This window comes from Acomys minous (assembly GCF_964271855.1).
Source record: "Acomys minous genome assembly, chromosome: 14".
Classification (NCBI taxonomy): domain Eukaryota; kingdom Metazoa; phylum Chordata; class Mammalia; order Rodentia; family Muridae; genus Acomys; species Acomys minous.
In genome coordinates, this window is record NC_140496.1 from 107,105,764 (window position 1) to 107,123,267 (window position 17,504).

Here is a 17,504-nt window from a genome sequence, read left to right on the forward strand (position 1 = left end):
ATTCAGTTAGACCAGCACCATTTGTTGAAGATGCTATCTTTTTTCTATTGCATAGATGTCCTCTGAGAGACTCCACCCAGCAGGGGATCGAGACAGATGCTAGGACTTGCTGCTGGACTCTGGGCAAGAGAGCTGAGTGTGGTATGGAAGAATGGGGGGGGGGATAGAAGGATCCCAAGATTTCAGGAGCCCCACAAGGAGATCATCACAGCTGGTGGATCTGGACCCAGGGGGGCCTGTACAACTGTTGCACCAACCAGGACAATGTATGCAGTAAACCTACATAAATCAGATCTAGCCAATGGACAGCTCATTCCCCATAGTTGTGGGGGAGAACAGGGACTGCTTCTGACATGACCTCTTGTGTCCCCAGTTTGATTACATCCCCTTGGTGCAGAGGCCTGGTGGCACTCAGAGGAAGGGGAAGCAGGCTATCCAGATGAGACCTGATGGTCTGCAGCCATATGGTGGGGGAGGAGGTCCCCTTCTGTCAGAGATCTAGGGGAGGGGAATAGGGAAGAAGATGGAGGGAGGGTGGGAATGGGAAGATACCAGCAAGGGGATTACCATCAAGATGTAATCTAAATAAATTATAACAAATTAGTTTCATGGGTTTAGAAAGAGAGAGAGAGGGTGGAGAGGCCTGAGGGGCAGGGCTTATGCTGACTGGATCCAGGCAGGTGTTAGGATGCAGGCCCTGCTCTGGACACTACCTGATGAGCTTTAGGTTGTGGGGTTACGTTTGCTTTGCAGACGAATCATTCTCGTGAGATACAAGAGATAGGAGAAGAGGACCAGGAACTGGAGAAAGCCCCTGTGCCCTGAGCCCTGGCCACAACACTGGACAGGGGAAGTGGAGTGGCATCTCAGAAACCCTCTCTAGGATGTCAGTTCCAGCTGTGGGAGGGAAGATCACCGGATGTGGTGCTTAATCTTCATTTTCAGCTTGTCTTGATTCAAAATCACTATAAACACACACCTCTCAGTCCACGAGGGTCTTTCCAGAAAGGTTTAAGTGAGGGAAGACCTGCCCCAAATGTGGACAGCTCTGCTCCATGTGCGGGGGAACTAACAACAGAGTAGAAAGCAAGCTGACACCAGCTTCCCGAACATGGATGTGTGTGACCAGCCGCCTCACACTCCTGCCACCATGACTACAATGGGATGTATTCCTCAAACTGGGAGCCCAAATAAATGCTTCTGCTTCTCCTCAGGCTATGTGGTCACAGTGATAAGGAGAGTGATGCACATGGGTTATTATTATAGATGAAGGTTCTTCACAGTGGGGACCACGTGGCCACCATTATTGCTGGCTTTACCCATGCAGCCTCTCTCCTCACCTTTATGCTTTCTACCCTTTTTTTTTCTAGCTTCACCCCTGGTCTCCCTCTCCTTGGTCTTTCAGCTCACTCAGTGTTCCCATCATCACACATCCGGAGAGGATGGTGCAGTCTCTGGTTGTGGGGCTTCCAGACTGCAGAGTCTGCATCTTATTGTACTCTCCTTCCGGCATACCCCGCACCACCTGGCACAGAGGCCTGAGGTATATTTTTGTTTCGAGTGTGGTCTAAAGCATACAGTATCTCACACACACTATTTTTGGTTCGTAGCCATGCTTTAAAAATGTAAAGAAATCAAATTCAGTGTGAACATCCATTCTTAAAGCTCCTATCCGGAGGACCAGCATGCTGTGGGTCAGATCATGCTCTTCATAGTTATGTGGAGATGTCTGACTTCCATGCGGAAAATCCATGCTGCGCCGGCCTTCGAAATCATCCGCGGCAGACATCTATGAAGAGTCTACAACTTAATGATGCTCTGCACAGTCTGATCCAGCCTTTGAAAGGCAGCCTTTCTAAATGGCCAAACTCATGTGTGAAGAGCCAAGAAAGACAGGATGATGCCCTGAGGATGCCCTCAGATGTCCTTAAAGCCTGGAAATACGTTCCTTTCCATAGCTAAGAATACTTTTACTCATAGAACTAAACTAAGGGCTTTGACCCAGAGAGCGTGGCCTGGGTTATTCAGAACAAGGGTCTGTAAAAGGGAAGGAAGGAAGAAGGAAAATCCAGAAAGGAGCCAACAGGCTACTTCTGTGTCAGTGAAGCAGGGTGTGAGCAGAGGAAGGGAAAACCCATCATCTTCCTGTGAGGGAAAAAGAGACACATCCCCCTTAGCACACGCAGGAGGTATCCAGGCCTGCCTACCAACCCGCCCTGCACACCTTACTAGAGAACCATCAGAGGGTCAGCCATGACACTCATAAGCACTGTTTGGCATCACTTAGAGCACAAGGGAAAACAGTCAATTCCCCAAGCCAACCCCTCAGTCCAGACTGAGGCACCCTTTGATGGGATCTGATGCCTTGGGGAACATTCTGGTATCTTAAGTGTTGAAATCAGCATGGCTCTTACATTTTCTAAGAAATTACTGGACTAAATAACCAAAACCTTCCAATACTAGACATCTCTGCCTATCTCTCCTTTTTGAAGATATACTTTACTTTGACTTATCTGTGTCTGTGTGACTATATGCCATGTCTGTGGACGTCTGTAAGGACACTGGGCTGTTGGGATGCTCTGGTGCTGGAATTACAGGAAATAGGGGACTGCTTAATGGGCATGCTGAAACCGAACCCAGGCCCTCTGGAAGAGCAGGAAGCACTCTCAACCACTGAGCCATCTCTCCAGTGCCATCTCTGTCTGTGTATCTGCGTTCTTCAAAATAGTCTTTGAGTGCAAACTGTATAGCAGATTTGCTGACTGCAAACCTGCTCTTTTATCTCTTACAGCCCTGTTTATTGGCCAATTCTTTTCTTTCACCTGAATCAAGGAATAAAAGGCACTTTCTCAGACATTAGATTTCAAATCTATTCACTTCATATAAAAAACTAAACAACTTTTTTCCCAATTAAAAAAAATCCATTCCTACTTCTCAACTGAGTTTAAAGATGGAAACTTGTCCAACTTCTAGTCTCTGATATTAGAAACATCCTAGACCTAGAAAATTGTGTCCTGCTTAAGGTGCCCATTCTAAATATATAGTGTCCTCACTACATTGGCAGTCAAAGCTCACCATCTGGCTATACTGGCAATTTACATAGATTTTCATGTGACCAAAAAAAAAAAAATACTTTTTTTTATTGCTTCTTAAATGAGAAAGACCGAGCACCTCAGAAGTCAGCTGAACATGCTCATCATGACAAAGCATGAAAGGAGTTAGCTGGTATTCGCCAAGCAGTCTGAGAATACATTAAAAAGGACCACTTACTCTATCTCTGAGTAAGCTTATAGAAACAGAGGCAGGGTTAATGGCTGCCTAGCTCTAGTGGGCACCAAGGTGCCCAGGATGTGCCATTTTGCTGTGGAGTGATGCAAGTGCTAGAGTGTTTATCAAATGATGAGTCTACAGCTCTGAACTCGCTATGAGACGCTGACCTGTATACATAGAAGTGTGAGCTAGATATTAATAAAGACGTTACACCTAAGAAGTAGAAGGAATGACTGCTTCCGCAAAGCTCAGCATCTCATCTGCTTCACTGTTTACCCTTCCCTGCTACCACATGTAACATGCCCTAGTTCCCCACCTGTGCTACTGCTTTAGCCACCTCTGTCTGGTTAGCCACCCACCTGGACAGGTTAACAGCCTGTGCCACCACCCGTAACCACAGCTACCAATTTCTCAGCGTGTTGCTGCCTCTAAGCACCTACCACTAGCCTCACCTTCTCTCTCCCTAGGACGGACAAGGTCAAAAGAAGCAGTGGGTCCTGAGATGCGGCCTTGCTGTGGTCAGAATCGTACAATTTGTTACTCGGTGAGATAACGGAAGTGGCATCCACTTGATTCCATTTGCTCTTTCCTGAGAATGCCTGTCGGAGTCGGAGTGTAAGTCATTTTTCTTTATTTCCCTAGGAATATTCACCTTAAATATTTATTTCTGTTCCCTTCCAGTCATGCCCCAAGGCTCCCTCCACTGTGCCAACATTCATATCTTCTTCTGCTGACTTCTAGTAATTTCTCCATGGACTCCCCTACAGGGAGAGGTGACAGCCAATTGCCTTTATGACATGATCTGATTATTGTCATCTGATCCAAGCTTCCTTAGACAGATTGCCTACAGCCTCGTCTTCTCACTAAGATGCCTCCCTGAGACCTGAAATCCTCATTATTAGTCTCTCATTTATTTATTTCAAGACAGAGTCTCACTATGTAACCCTGGCTTGCCTGGAACTCACTATGTAGATCAAACTGTCCATAAATTCACAGAGATCTGCCCTCCTCTGCCACTCTGATGCTAGGACTAAAAGTGTGCATTGGCCCCATCTTTATAGTAAGGCACTGGTGTTATCCTGAACTGTGAGTGTCCTGTCAGAAAGAAAGTACACTTAGATACCCTGGATCTATTTCCCAATGCAGAGTCAGATACAGAAGTTGCTCAATAATAAGGAATGGGTTGGGAGCATCAGACATGTGCGACACAACTTAGGTCACGTTTTACTGCACTGACAACGCTGTCAAAGATGATTGAGAAGATAGCTTTGCAGAGCAAAGGGAAGCCCCACTGTAATGCAAATTTACTTAAGTGGTTCTTCTAAAAGATAGGGGGTTAGTTATTAAAGAGACAGAAGTTCTGGGCTGAGATGCCTGTGATGGATCCAGAGTCTTCGTAGGACACGAGCCCTCCCCCTTTCAGGCAGTGTCACTACTACTCTTGAGCCTACACCACACTTCAGCACAGCAGCGGAGAGTTTCAGGAGCCCCAGGGTGATGTCAAGGCTGCTGTGTGGAAGAAGATGGCCGTCCATTGCCTCACAGACCCCATTCCAATGAGCCCCAGCCACATCCTGGAGTCAGTTAGCATATAGTGTGTCAGAAGAAGCTTACACTTCTTAGGCAGCCCTTTAGTAACCAATGATTATACGCAGCATGACTTGTATACATGTGATCTCAGCACTCACAGCTTGGTACTGGATAACCAGTTAGGAGGCTCATCCCCGAAGGAGACCATTCCCCGGCTCTCATCCTGCTCATTCATTGGCTGTAGTTATTTGTCTAGGGTTGGGGCCTTGTCAAATGTTCCTCTTCCATATTAGTCTGTCTATAGGTGGTATACTTGTTCAGGTTTGTTTTGTGTGTGTGTGTGTGTGTGTGTGTGTGTGTGTGTGTGTGGGTGTGTGTGTGTGTGTGTTTTCCCAGACATACTGGAAATGAACCAAGCAGATTATATCTATTTATATATTTTATTTATTTATTTGTGTGTGTGTGTGTGTGTGTGTGTGTGTGTGTGTGTGTGTGTGTGTAACAATAACAATTAAAAAGAGGCCATGAATTCAAGAGAGAGAGAGAGAAAGGGGATGGGTATTTAAGAGGGGTAGGGATGGTGAGGAGGAAAGGGAGCGAGAGAATGATGTAATTATATTTTAATTTTTTTTTAAGTTAAAAAATATTGATTCTGTCTGCAGCTAGGAGCTGAACACATTTCACTTTCCCACTGCTGTTAAACAAGAAGGGCGATGACATCAAATATTGACCGGTATCAACAGCCAAATGCTCAGTGCTGGGTGAGGATGCATTCTCCGCAGCCAGGCACCTGCTGTTTCACAGACCTGTCTTGAAATTGTTTTGACTTTGAAAAAAGAACAGTTCATGATCCTCTAGCTTAAACCTTTCACCTGAGCTCTGTTTTCAGAACCTTTAAACAAACAGTTGGCAGGGAGTGGAGGTCGGGTGGTAGAGTACCTTGCATAGCAGGCTGGCCTCCTTAGCATCCCTAGCACTGCTGAAGCCTGGCAGGGTGGTGTATGCCTGCCTTCCTAGCACTGGGGAAGTGGAGAGGGAGGAGCATAGGTTCAAGCTCATCCCAGGCCTCCTCTGAGTTTCTGGCCGTTTGGGATGCATCTTGCCTCAAAAGCATCCAAAGTAAAAGAAGTTAACCACAACTAAGCAGACAAGTGCCTAGCATCACCAACTAGCAAATGGCGGTGGCCGCCTCTGGCAGGATATAGGCCTAATTGTGCATCTAAACTTAGGGAAGTTCTTGCCTTTTCCAAAATAAAAATCTCAAGTTAGACCCAGTCTCACCCATCTGGGCCTCACCAAAGTTCTACAGTGTGTCTATTTATAAAGCGAAAAATGGCTACTTCCTGTACATCAATATTGGATGCAGGGCAAGCTCTAGATTGATTAAATGTCTAAATACAGTATGACATATATGTCTGCATTTTCCAATACTAGCCCTGGATGCCTGTTTCCTACCTAGATATTGTATTTAGAACATGATTTTTAGGCATGGGAACGCCTATCCTTGAGTGTGGTTGGGCACATTAGACACATTAGCACTCCGCACACTCGGGTTCTGATGTGGACAGTGCCTTGGTGGGTCCCGTGGGTTTCCTGTGCTGAAACTGTTCTAGGAGAGGTGGGTTCTGCATCCCCACCAGCAATGTCATCATGCCTGAGATTGTTCAGGACACAATAGTGGGCAGAATCCTACCCAAAAGCTTCCATGTATTGGGAAAACTGTCTACAACCCATTCAAGTAAGCATCTAACAACATTATCGGACAGTTTTAGAAAGCTTAAACAACAAATACTGTATTTCTAACAGGAGCCAAGTGTCACTGTTAGAGAATCTGTCATGTGACAGGTTAGGTTCTTTTTGTTCTCAGACTGCATACTTAAAGATGCACACTTAAGGTGGCACGGTGGTGCATACTTAAAGATGCACATGTAAGGTGGCACGGTGGCGCCTCTGTAGAAGCACAGGAATATTCGCTGAGTGTCCATGTGCCCTGGGTTCCCCGTACTACGTCTATATTTGATCTGCATTTAAATTAACACATACCTTTGAGTGCAGTGGACTTCCATGTATACGCGTATTTATACACGATGGGCAGGCATACGTGTCCTTCACTTCAGTTACCCTAGCTATACTGACTGTCCACTCTCTTCTCTCAGTTGATTACTCAATACCACAGTGAGTTGAACGGTCATCTCTCCCTGGCCATTATGTGTCCACCTGGAGCCTTAGAACGCAACCTCACATTGAATAAAAGGTCTTTGCACAGGTAGTGCAGACAGTGAATGTCTTCATGGATGAATGACACTCGGCCCTGTGACAGTCTTAGAAAAGGGACCAGTCGCCAGGATGCACAGGCAACAAGAAGATGGCTGGTGGGTTGAATCAGTCCTAGTGACTCCCACCAGCCAGTCTGCCTGAGCATGACAGAATGTGCTCAGGTTGATGCTGAGGGATGTTGGGAGAGCAGAACTTTCCATCACAAGCCGCCTCACCACACATCCATTTCTCTGCCTGCCCTGATGCTGAGATTCCTGAAGCTGGCTCTTTGTCCTTTGACCCACCTCATGGAATTTGCTTTCTTCAGCCATTTCCCACAAGCTGGCTGCTTCCTGGTTTGGCTCAACCCAACCATTTCCTTCCGGTCTTTGCTTTTGTGAGACTTGAGAGTGTGAGCCCCTGAGAGGAGGAGTTTTTCTTGACTTTTGCAACATTTGCCTGGGAAACCACGATACACACATCACAGTCGGAGCAGGACAGGGCTCAGGTGAACGGCTATGCCAGAGCACATGTGTGGGGGACCGAGAACTACCGAACAGACTCTCTTTCCCATAAGAAGGCTGGCAGTTTAATTTGGCTCAAGGTAGTGGCAACCAAACTCTAAAATGAAAAATCATGTGTGGGAGGAAAGAGAAAATAGAAGGAAAACATTTCAAACCAGTTTCATGTAATATTTCACTGCAATGTTCAAAGAGAGTAAAAACAGAAACACATGCCACATTCTCCTCCTCTTCCTCCTTCTCCTCTTAGGGACTTCCCTGCATAGCCTCAGGGGGAATCACTACACCTGGTTTTTTGTTTGTTTGTTTGTTTTTGTTTTTGTTTTTCCCCCTAGAACAGGCTTATGAATGTGGCACACATAACTTTATGTAATAGTTACTGGTACACCATTTTTATCCTGTAAGAATGAGTTTTCATAAATACTATTCTACAGTCTGTTCTTTTACATAAAAATATACCTTGCATCCTTCCTCATTTCCATGTATCCTCCATAAGTGCCCAACCAAAGGATGGAGCTACTTCCCCTAAACTGTTCTTTGGAAAAGAAAGATAATTGTCTTTGTGTCATTTCAAAGTTACCTAGAATACTGGAAACTTTCTTCATTGCTTATTTTTGAACAAACTTCACTATCTGGGAAAGACACATTAGTCTGGAAAGAAGTCTCAATCAACAAAGTCTTTCCTACTGTTGTTAGTGTCCTTGATGACTTTCATTAAAAAGGGGAAAACTGATCAGAAATTAGCCTTTACTCCTGAGAGTAAGTAGAAAGTTCTAAGCCTATAATTACATAAACAAGCCTTTCAAAGATCACTTAGTGTGCCACAGAATTAGTAGCTCTGCTGTGAAATTCCACATTCAGGACTCAAGAATGATTGACAATCAAATGATTTTCCTATATGTGAATGGGCCTGTGCTGGCCAGATTTAACTGTCAAATTGACACACTTAGAATCATCTGAGAAGAAAGCATGACTAAGGATTGCTTTGAACAAGGTCCTGTGGGCATAACTGTGGGGGATTGTCTTGATTGTCAGCTGATGAGGGGAGAGACAGTCCACTCTGGGCGGCACTGTTAACTAAGCAGCAACTCATGAACTATGAAAGAAAGAGCAAGCAAGCCTGCCCCAGCCAGGTAGCAGGCATCCATTTCTGGTCTCTGCTCTTGACTGCTTACATCAAGGCCTTGACTTCTCCTTGAGGGACTGTAGGGCTTCCCCAACTGTCTAAGGGATACTGATTCAAGACATGCCAAATGTAGATTTATTTTCAGATCTATCAATCTATTTTTTTCTAAGATAATGTAATTACATAATTTTCCCTTCCTTTCCTCTCTCCAAGCCTTCTCCTATACACCACCATTCAAATTCATGACCTCTTTTTCATTAATTGTTATGGTATGCATGTACACCTATGTGTAGACATAAACATTAATAAATTTAGCCTGCATGATGTTATGCATACATATGTTTTCAGGGATGACTATTTGGTATTGCATAACCAATCGGTATGCTCTTCCCTGGTGAAGGCTATTTCTCTGGTTCTTTTAGTGTTCCTAAGTTGCCTGTAATGCTTTTTGTAGGGTTGACTTAAATGTGTATTTATCACTCAGTTGGATAGAGCTGTTCATAATGAGGCCACACTGGAGAATATAATATATGCCACATTCTGCTAGGAGCAGATTGCAAACTCTACCATACCTCTCCTCTGAGTACCTACTTTATTTTGTTCCTTGACCCCACTGAAGGTGACCAGTCACAGACAGACCCTCTATTCACTCTTCAGCTGTGTCCCCCCTCTCTGCAGTAGGCATCCTTTCAGAACCGGAAACATTTCGTCTCCTCCTGAGTATGACACAACGACATTACCTTGCATCTTGTGTTGTAAGGTAGAAGCCATGCGGGGACTGCATCCCAACTTTATGCCATAGCACATCTGCAGCCTCTTTACAGGCCGATGGCAACTGAAGGACAATGGTGCTGCGGTCTCAGCCTCATATTGACTGAGGAGTTTGGACTTTTCTCCCTCAGAAAAGAGGGGACTACTGTACTGCTGTTCCTCCAGCTCTTTCTAACCTCCACTGCCCTGCATCCCTCGCCACACCTGCTTTCCTTTGGGTTTGGAGGGCTCCGCAAGACCAGAAGCTCCCCACACACAGGCAGCCCACAGTTGGGCATCACTCTTGGCCAAGAGCACAGAACCCCTTTATTTGAATTCCCTCCTTATTCCCAACCATTCCAGAGATGACTCCTCAGATATTTCCCAAATTAGGCTTATTACCACTCAAGGCCAGGGCTCCCGAACAAGGCCAACCATCTGGCACCCTTGGCAATGATCCAAATTGTACAATTTAAAAAATCAATCACATCCCCAAATAAAGGAGAAATAAAATAATGAATTCTAAATTTGCTCATCGCTTTATGCCTATGGAGAAGTGTTAGCCGACAGAGTGGGCCTAGCACAGGGAAGGCTGGCACCTGCAGCCACAGATCAGCCAGCCTTAGACAGCAGTGACTTCTGGGTGCAGACATATGGAGGAGTCATTTGTTTCTCATTTACTCAACAGATAAGAATATGGAAACAGTCTCAGCCCATTTGTTTGATGGGCCTCTAAGCCAGTGATAAACAAATCAATACAATTAGTTTGGCTCCTCATCATTAAGAAGGTCACTGCTGGGATCCAACTTAATGAGACCTCTCCCTCCACAGGAAATGTGGCTTCCTCATGCGGTGGCGTTCTGTCCCAAAGTGGTAATGGGTGGGTGGGAGGCACCCAGACAGTGAGTGTCTATAGACTCAATGAAAGCCCAGTGCATGTGTGAGTCACAACAGGGAGTTGTCCTGAATGACCTCCCTGCTCCTTTCACAAGGACTTGGGAAATCCTTTCAGTAAACCTGCATTCTGTATAGAGCTCAGAAATACAATAACCCTAACAGACTAGAACAGTTATTAAAGATTAAAATGGTGTCCAATCCAGCACTAAAACATAACTAGAAGCTACAGTGCCTAGAGAGACAAACATGCGACACCCACAGAACCGTGCGACACCCACAGAACCACCCTCCTCGGCCTCCCAGCCAAACCTCTATTATATCATCGCTAACAAGCAACTAAGTCTCTGTAAATGGGGACTTAACATACCCCATAAGGAAATCCCAGAAGCCACATCCTCTCGAGCATCTAGAAGACTCATTTCTCACATTCTGCTAGCAACAACCTATGCTAATCTCAAATAACCCTTGCCTGTGTTTTAGATAGATTATTTTGTACCATTTTGTACTATGCGTTATTTGGGCCATTTCTATCTTTCCACTTGTTGCACTTTAGATTTCAGGCACAAACCAGATCTAAAGGACTAGCTGTTTAATTAGACTCACTGCCATTTTAATTTGGGAAGTGATCTTAAGTGTTAAAGAATAAGAGGTTATAAAAAGGAGAAGAGGGGGAACCACCACCATCACCATCACCATGATAACCATCACCACCATCACCATCATCACCACCACCACTACCACTGTCACCATCACCATCATAATCATCATCACAACCACCATCATCATCATCACCACCAGCATCATCGAGTGAGTAATATTCTATGTTCCACAAAGAAGCAGGATACTGAAAGGGATAATTTATTTGCCCAGGTTGCCAAGCTTGATGATGAAGAAAATGGAACATGTAGTTGAATGGTTTCTTCTGCCACCAGTCTGTATATCTGAAGTTCTTCATTGTCTTAGCTAGAGTTATTATTGCTGTGATGAAACACTATGACCAAAGCAACTTGGAGAGGAAAGGGTTTATTTGGCTTGCTGTAGAATAATTTTAATCCAGCAACATGGCTGCCCTGGCAAGGGATCATATCCAAAGTCCTTCTAGGTCTGTGTGATCCAGCTGGAATGCAGACATGCCACACACCTTTAATCCCTCTGGCTGGAATACAGACACACCCTTAGTACACAGCTTAATCCCAAACAATGACTCTAATTGAGGGGCAGAGAAAGTAACAAATCAGAGAAAGATTTGACAGAATGAGTCAGATACAGAATATGCTCAACTCTCAAGAGGACAGACAGTGCAGTAGTGAGGAGGAGAGTCTAGTAGAGTCTGTGCAGTCAGTACAGTACAGTTTGGTGTAGTTTCTGGTTAAGTTTCATGCAGGCAGTTCACTGCAATTTAGTTAACAGTTTTTCCAAGCAGAGCAATTCAGTGAGAAGCCAAGAGAAGCCATTTTGAATCAGTCAGTTTGAAGAGTTGAACTAGCCAGCCAGGGTTCAGAAAGAACTAGAAAGGGTGAATTAATTCAGCAGCAAGTCTCAGAGGCTGGAAACACTCCAGGTCTGGGTTAGCAGATGGATCCAGAAGATAAGCTGTCGAGGTCTAGGCTTGTAGATTAGATTGTATGGTAGCTAGAAGCTTTCAGGACTTGGCATAAGAACAGTAAGACAGAAATGCTCTGGGCTCAGCCCAAGCCAGGCATTAGTAAAGCTTGGGTACAGCTCTTACCTCACTTCCCCAACTGAGGAAGTAAAATCATTTATAGCTCACACTTCCAAATCCCTGTTTATCACTGAAAGAAGTCAGGGCAGGAACTCAAACAGGGCAGGAGCCTGGAGGTGGGAGTTACCACAGAGACCACAGAGGAGTGCTGTTTACTAGGTTTTTCTCTGTAGCTCGCTCTGCCTGCTTACTTATAGAACCCAGAGCCACCAACTCAGGGGTGGTGCCCCCCTCCCCTTCAGTCACTAATTAAGGAAATGCCCTACGGGCTTGCCTACAGCCTGATCCCAGGGAGACATTTTCTTAACTGAGTCCCCCTCCTCCCAGATGACTTCAGCTTGTGTCAAGTTGACACAGAATTATCCAGTACAAGTCACTAATGATGATTCCCCAAATGACAAACACTGTGGATGTTTAACTTATGGTTTCATCTTGTAATCACTTCCCACCACAGCCCCTAAAGATCATCAATGAAGAAGTGAAATGATCTGTCCAAGAACAATCAACTTCCTGTTATCTATGAAACATGCAAACTGGAATGCATTCTAAGCCACCTTCCTTCCCAAAGTTCTTGGAGATGCTCAGTGGCTCAAGAGTGTATGTATGCTTAAACCACCCAGAAGGGCCTGGATTACATCTTTATCAGACTGTGCTGATGGTAAGAAGTAACTCATACTTATTAACAAGGTGGTTCTATTAGTTAAATTTTCTGTGATAAATCCCTGTCAAAAGCCACCTTACAGATACTGGTCCAAAGCTCAAGGTTACAATCCAACATGACAAGAAAGTCACAACAGCGGGAGCTTGAGGCTGTGGTATCCACAGTCAGGAAGCAAAGGGCCCTGAAGGCGATGGCTCATTTGAGGGTCCTAGGCAGGCATGTGGGAGGAGCATCCCCAGGTGACATTAGATCTTGATGAGTTGGCAGCTAAGGTTCTGCATCACAGAGGTGGTCCCTACGGCATTTGACATCGCTCACCTTAACTAATCATAACAGTTTTCACAATCACAAGAATGCAAAGGCAATCTCAGTGTGTCTCCAACCTACCAAACCCTGAATGCCTGCCTGTTTCCTGTGGTGCAGCACCATGGCGATGACACCAACCGCTCCCAGGTGGAAAAACAGACTGCCTTAAAATAGGTGGACCTGGCAGAACCTCAGGGATGAGTCTGCTAGATGCTCAGAGTGATACAGGTGTCAGGAGGTGCAGGATGTGGCCAAGACACCACTCAGCCCTCAAAACAGATAGGAAACATAGAAAAGGTGGCTTGCAAAAGGGATAGATACTCTCCGCCCCCCATCCCCCTCACCACCTGCAGGAAACAAGATCTTGTCCCGAGGTCATAAGAACAGGAGAAGTGGCCCTGGCCCTCACATGAACAGCACAGTAGACCTGATTCTGATGGTGAGGTTGCAGGTGAGCAGGCCCCAAAGGGATGTGTGTGGACGAGCAGGCCCTGCCTCTCGTCTGCTGCTGTGGACTAGGGAGAGACACCCTCTTCCATTTGCATTTATGGCAGGTATGAGAGCTGGCCCAGGTCATGAGAGTGGGAAAACTGGCCATGTCCCTCGATGGCTGCAACACTCAGGAGGATGTGCCCTGCCCCTCACCTGGGCAGCAAGGTACAACTGGCCCTGGTATAGAGAGTTTCTGGTGAGACAACGCAAGGACACAAGGGTTGGAGAACTGGCCAGCTGACCAGCTCAGATACCTCTCAGGCTCAGATCCCAGGCTGTGAATTGGCCCATCCCAACCTCTACCCCATCAACGAACTGCTGGAGTGTATGGAGAGGTCTGTCCTCCAGATCCAAAACTACAGGATTTCCATGACACAGGACAAAAGGATATCTGAGAAGAGTCCCAGTGAGGTTCCAGTATTGATAGAGCAGCAGAAGCCAGAGGCCTCGAACCAGACTGACAAGTCACTGCAACAAACACTTGCAAGCAAAGAAGTGTGGACAAAAGGGTGTGTGGTGGGTCACACTGTGACACACTACAGCTTCCAAAATGAGTGGGTTTTTTTTTCTTTTGGGAGGGGAGGAGGTTGCAAGGGTGGAGGACAGACATGAGGAAAGGAGGAATGAGTGGGATGATATGAAATTCACAGGAAACCAATAAAAAGTTGAAAAAGTCAGAATAGACTAAATAAAAACATAGAAGCCACATTTAGTGTCTATACTGGATTTATTCTATATAGCTGAAAATGTCGAGCTACACACCACACTCAAAGCACAGAGAGGAGAGTTCTAGAAGGGCTCATTTAGAAAACAGGAAAGATTACAAAGCAACTGGACAAATATTTAAGATGTGACTAACCCAAATCAAGAACTCTTCCTCTGAGACTACTGTACAAAATCAAAAGACAAGGGGGGACACCAAGAATGACCAAAGGAAAGGACTTTTCACACCAGGATCACACGGCCACTTTGGCATCTTTTTCTGCGGTCTTCCTCCAGAGATTTTGTTTTTTGCTGTGGCCACTCTCCTTGGCTTTTCTCAATGTAGTGTGCCTATAGGTCATGTCTTTGGACTCCAGCACACAGCAGCATCTACCTCTTCAGCTATTTGAAAGCCTGCAACTCAAGCAGCTTCATGGCAGATGTTCTTGCAGAGACAGCCTTCAGTTTGAAAGGTCAGTGGGAGCCACGAGTGAAGGGGAGACAGACCCAAAAGGACCCTCAATGGAGTGAGATGCCATGAGAAGTACCCTCTACTGAGACTTTACAAATGGCTCAACACCAACAAGACGATGCACTGATCCTACCCATGACAGTGACCTAGCCCTCGAGACAGAGAAACTCTAGAAAAAAAACCAACTGTTCCAACAACAGGGCACACAAAGATGACCTCTCTCCATTCAAGAAAGTTGGCTAGTTGGTAGAAAAATGGAAGAAACATGAATGGCATTGCCTTATGACAGTTTGGCAGGACCGCTTAGTCTTACACATTTAACCCTCACCGCTGTTATCCAGTCTCTTATTTTCAGCAGATGTAGATTTTTGCTGCGAACTTTTCTGCAGGTTGTTTATATGTGTGCTAGGTAGGCAGGTCCCCATCATAGCCTTCCTCTGTAGTCAAGTTAGGTTTGCATATTACTGTGGTTTGCATCAGAAATGCTCCCCCTCCCCCTGTGGCCCATGTGTTCAAGGTTTAAGCCCCAGCCCATGCATGATTGCAGGTGGGCTAACCTTTAAGAAGTGGGGCTTTGTGGAAGGTCTCAGGTCGTTTGGAGTCATGTCTTTTAAAGGGACAGCAGCCTCTAGTCCTTTCCTCTTCGGGGCATTGGAGGTTTCACTACAACACCCATTCCCACCACAAGATTCCCTCGCACAATCTATGGCTGCCATACACTGTCACCAGATCCCAGATGAAAACCTCCAAATCTGTGAGCCAGTGTAAATAGTCCTCTTTATAACTCAGACATCTTGAGTGTTTGGTGGACTGACATGAATCCGGCTGCCACATGCAGCTACTTCCTTCTGTTATTGCAGCATTACATCATAGGCAATGGTTTGGCATCTCAAGGCACGAGATATGACACGAATAGAGTTTGTCATTGGTGATTAGCTGGTTAGGTAATTGCAAATCAGTTTTCTTTCAGATGTGGGTAAGCCACATTAAGTTTTATTATCATTTATTTATCATCATCTTCTGAATTGATGAACCTTTTTATTTTAATTATTTGTATGCTCTTGTCTTTACGGTTTTTAAAATTTTATTTTCAATGTAAGCCTGATTTTTTTGTTTTGTTTTGTTTTTCAAAAAAGATTACTAATTCTAAACTGTAATTAAATGCATTTTGCTGACTCTCTGTCACTTGTGAGTTTGGTTTATTCAATGTCTGGATTTCTCAGTCGCTCTGTAGGCCCACAAAATCCTAATGGAGCTCTCTCTTCTTCGTCCACTCACAGGCTCTCCTGTCCTAGGTGGGCAATGTGCTAGTTTAGAAGGGGAAGAAGATGAAGGGTGAGAGTGAGAAGGAGAGGGACCCCAACTGTGAGCAGGTTACCTGCTTTTTCTGAACCTTAGCATCCTAAACAGAAACAGTAAGATGTGCTATAGACAGCACAGTAGGATGTGCTGTAGCCAGCACAGGGTGGTTGTGCAGCAGATTGTATAATACACATAGGGTGTTACATTAGAAGCTCTGGCTGAACGCTCGGCTCACAGATACCAGATAGCAAAGCAATCTATGAGACAGGCCAGGCTGAAGAGCTCAAAAAGGTGACAGCTAAACTAATTCCACGGCTCATAAGAAATTCAGACACACGGAGGATAGAAATTGTTTGACAAAGAGAGGAGTGTGAGGGAAACTTTCTTTGATATGAGTTACTCCAGAGTGGTCTGACCTTCTTGTTTCTAATTCTGTTAAAGAGATGCCAACAGGACCAATTGGAAATTTGATGTCTGCTTCCAGCCTCTGGGTGGCTACACTGACCTACATGTCACTTCCACTACCAACAACAGCAGAAGTGTCTGCAGAGGGTTCCACAGAGAAGATGTATGCTTCCCTTAGGTTGTGTGTTAACAGGGTATCATAGCTTCAGGTGCCAGGGAAGAGGGAATGCTGACTGAAAAGCTGCCTGCCTCACTGGTCTATGGCCATGTCTATGAGGCAGTTTTAATTGCTAATCGGTGAAGGAAGGTGCAGCCCACCATGGCTGGTGCCATCCCCAGGCACAGCAGCCTGGGTTGTAAGAGAAAGCTGGCTGAATGGCCAGAGGAAGGAGGCCAGCAGCAGCCTGCCTTCACTGCTCCTGCCTCTTGGCTTCCTTTAATGATGGATGGCATCCTACAAGATGAAATAAGCCTTCTCCTCCCCAACTTGCTTTTTAGACAGAGCGGTACCAAAAGAAAATTAGTGCTCAGGGGACCCAGAGCAAGGGGGTATTAGCGCTCACTGCGCAATGAGGCCTTTGTGATGGAGACTGGAAATCAGAAACAAGCTCCTCTCACCCTGTGCTTATTCCTAGGAACTACAGAACAGGTATGGAAGGAATGAGAAAGGGGATAGAGGGAAATTCATCAACTGCATCAAGACAAAGGTGCAGATAAGATGCTCCCAACCTTAGTCCTAGGAAAGCTTTCCTTAGACCCAGGAAAGTGAACCAGGACAGACAGGCTTGAACTACTACTGGCTGGACCCAGAGTATTCGAGGCCGGCTGGCGGCAGAACTGGATGAGAATTTGCCTTTCCTCCTTACAACTCTTGCTCCAACTCCAAACTGCCTATACACAGTATTGTATAAAGAGGAGCAAGCTCAGGAAAGAAATCAGTTGGAACACTCGTAGGTCCACTGAAAAGAGAAGCTGCAGTTGTGGGTGCAGTTGTGGGTGCAGTTGTGGGTGCAAGGTGGTTGTGGTGGTGGTGGTTGGTTGCTATATGGGGCTGTGCACTTAGTGTGGAATTGTGAGACTATTTTGTTATT

The 17,504-nt window shown here is 45.5% G+C and overlaps 1 protein-coding gene across 5 annotated transcripts in view; it reads right to left on the minus strand.

Moving 5' to 3' along the window:
- Positions 1–17,504, minus strand: part of ST6GALNAC3 (ST6 N-acetylgalactosaminide alpha-2,6-sialyltransferase 3) — a 498,355-nt gene that overhangs the window by 124,772 nt on the left and 356,079 nt on the right. The gene's annotated exons all lie outside the window — the stretch shown is intronic.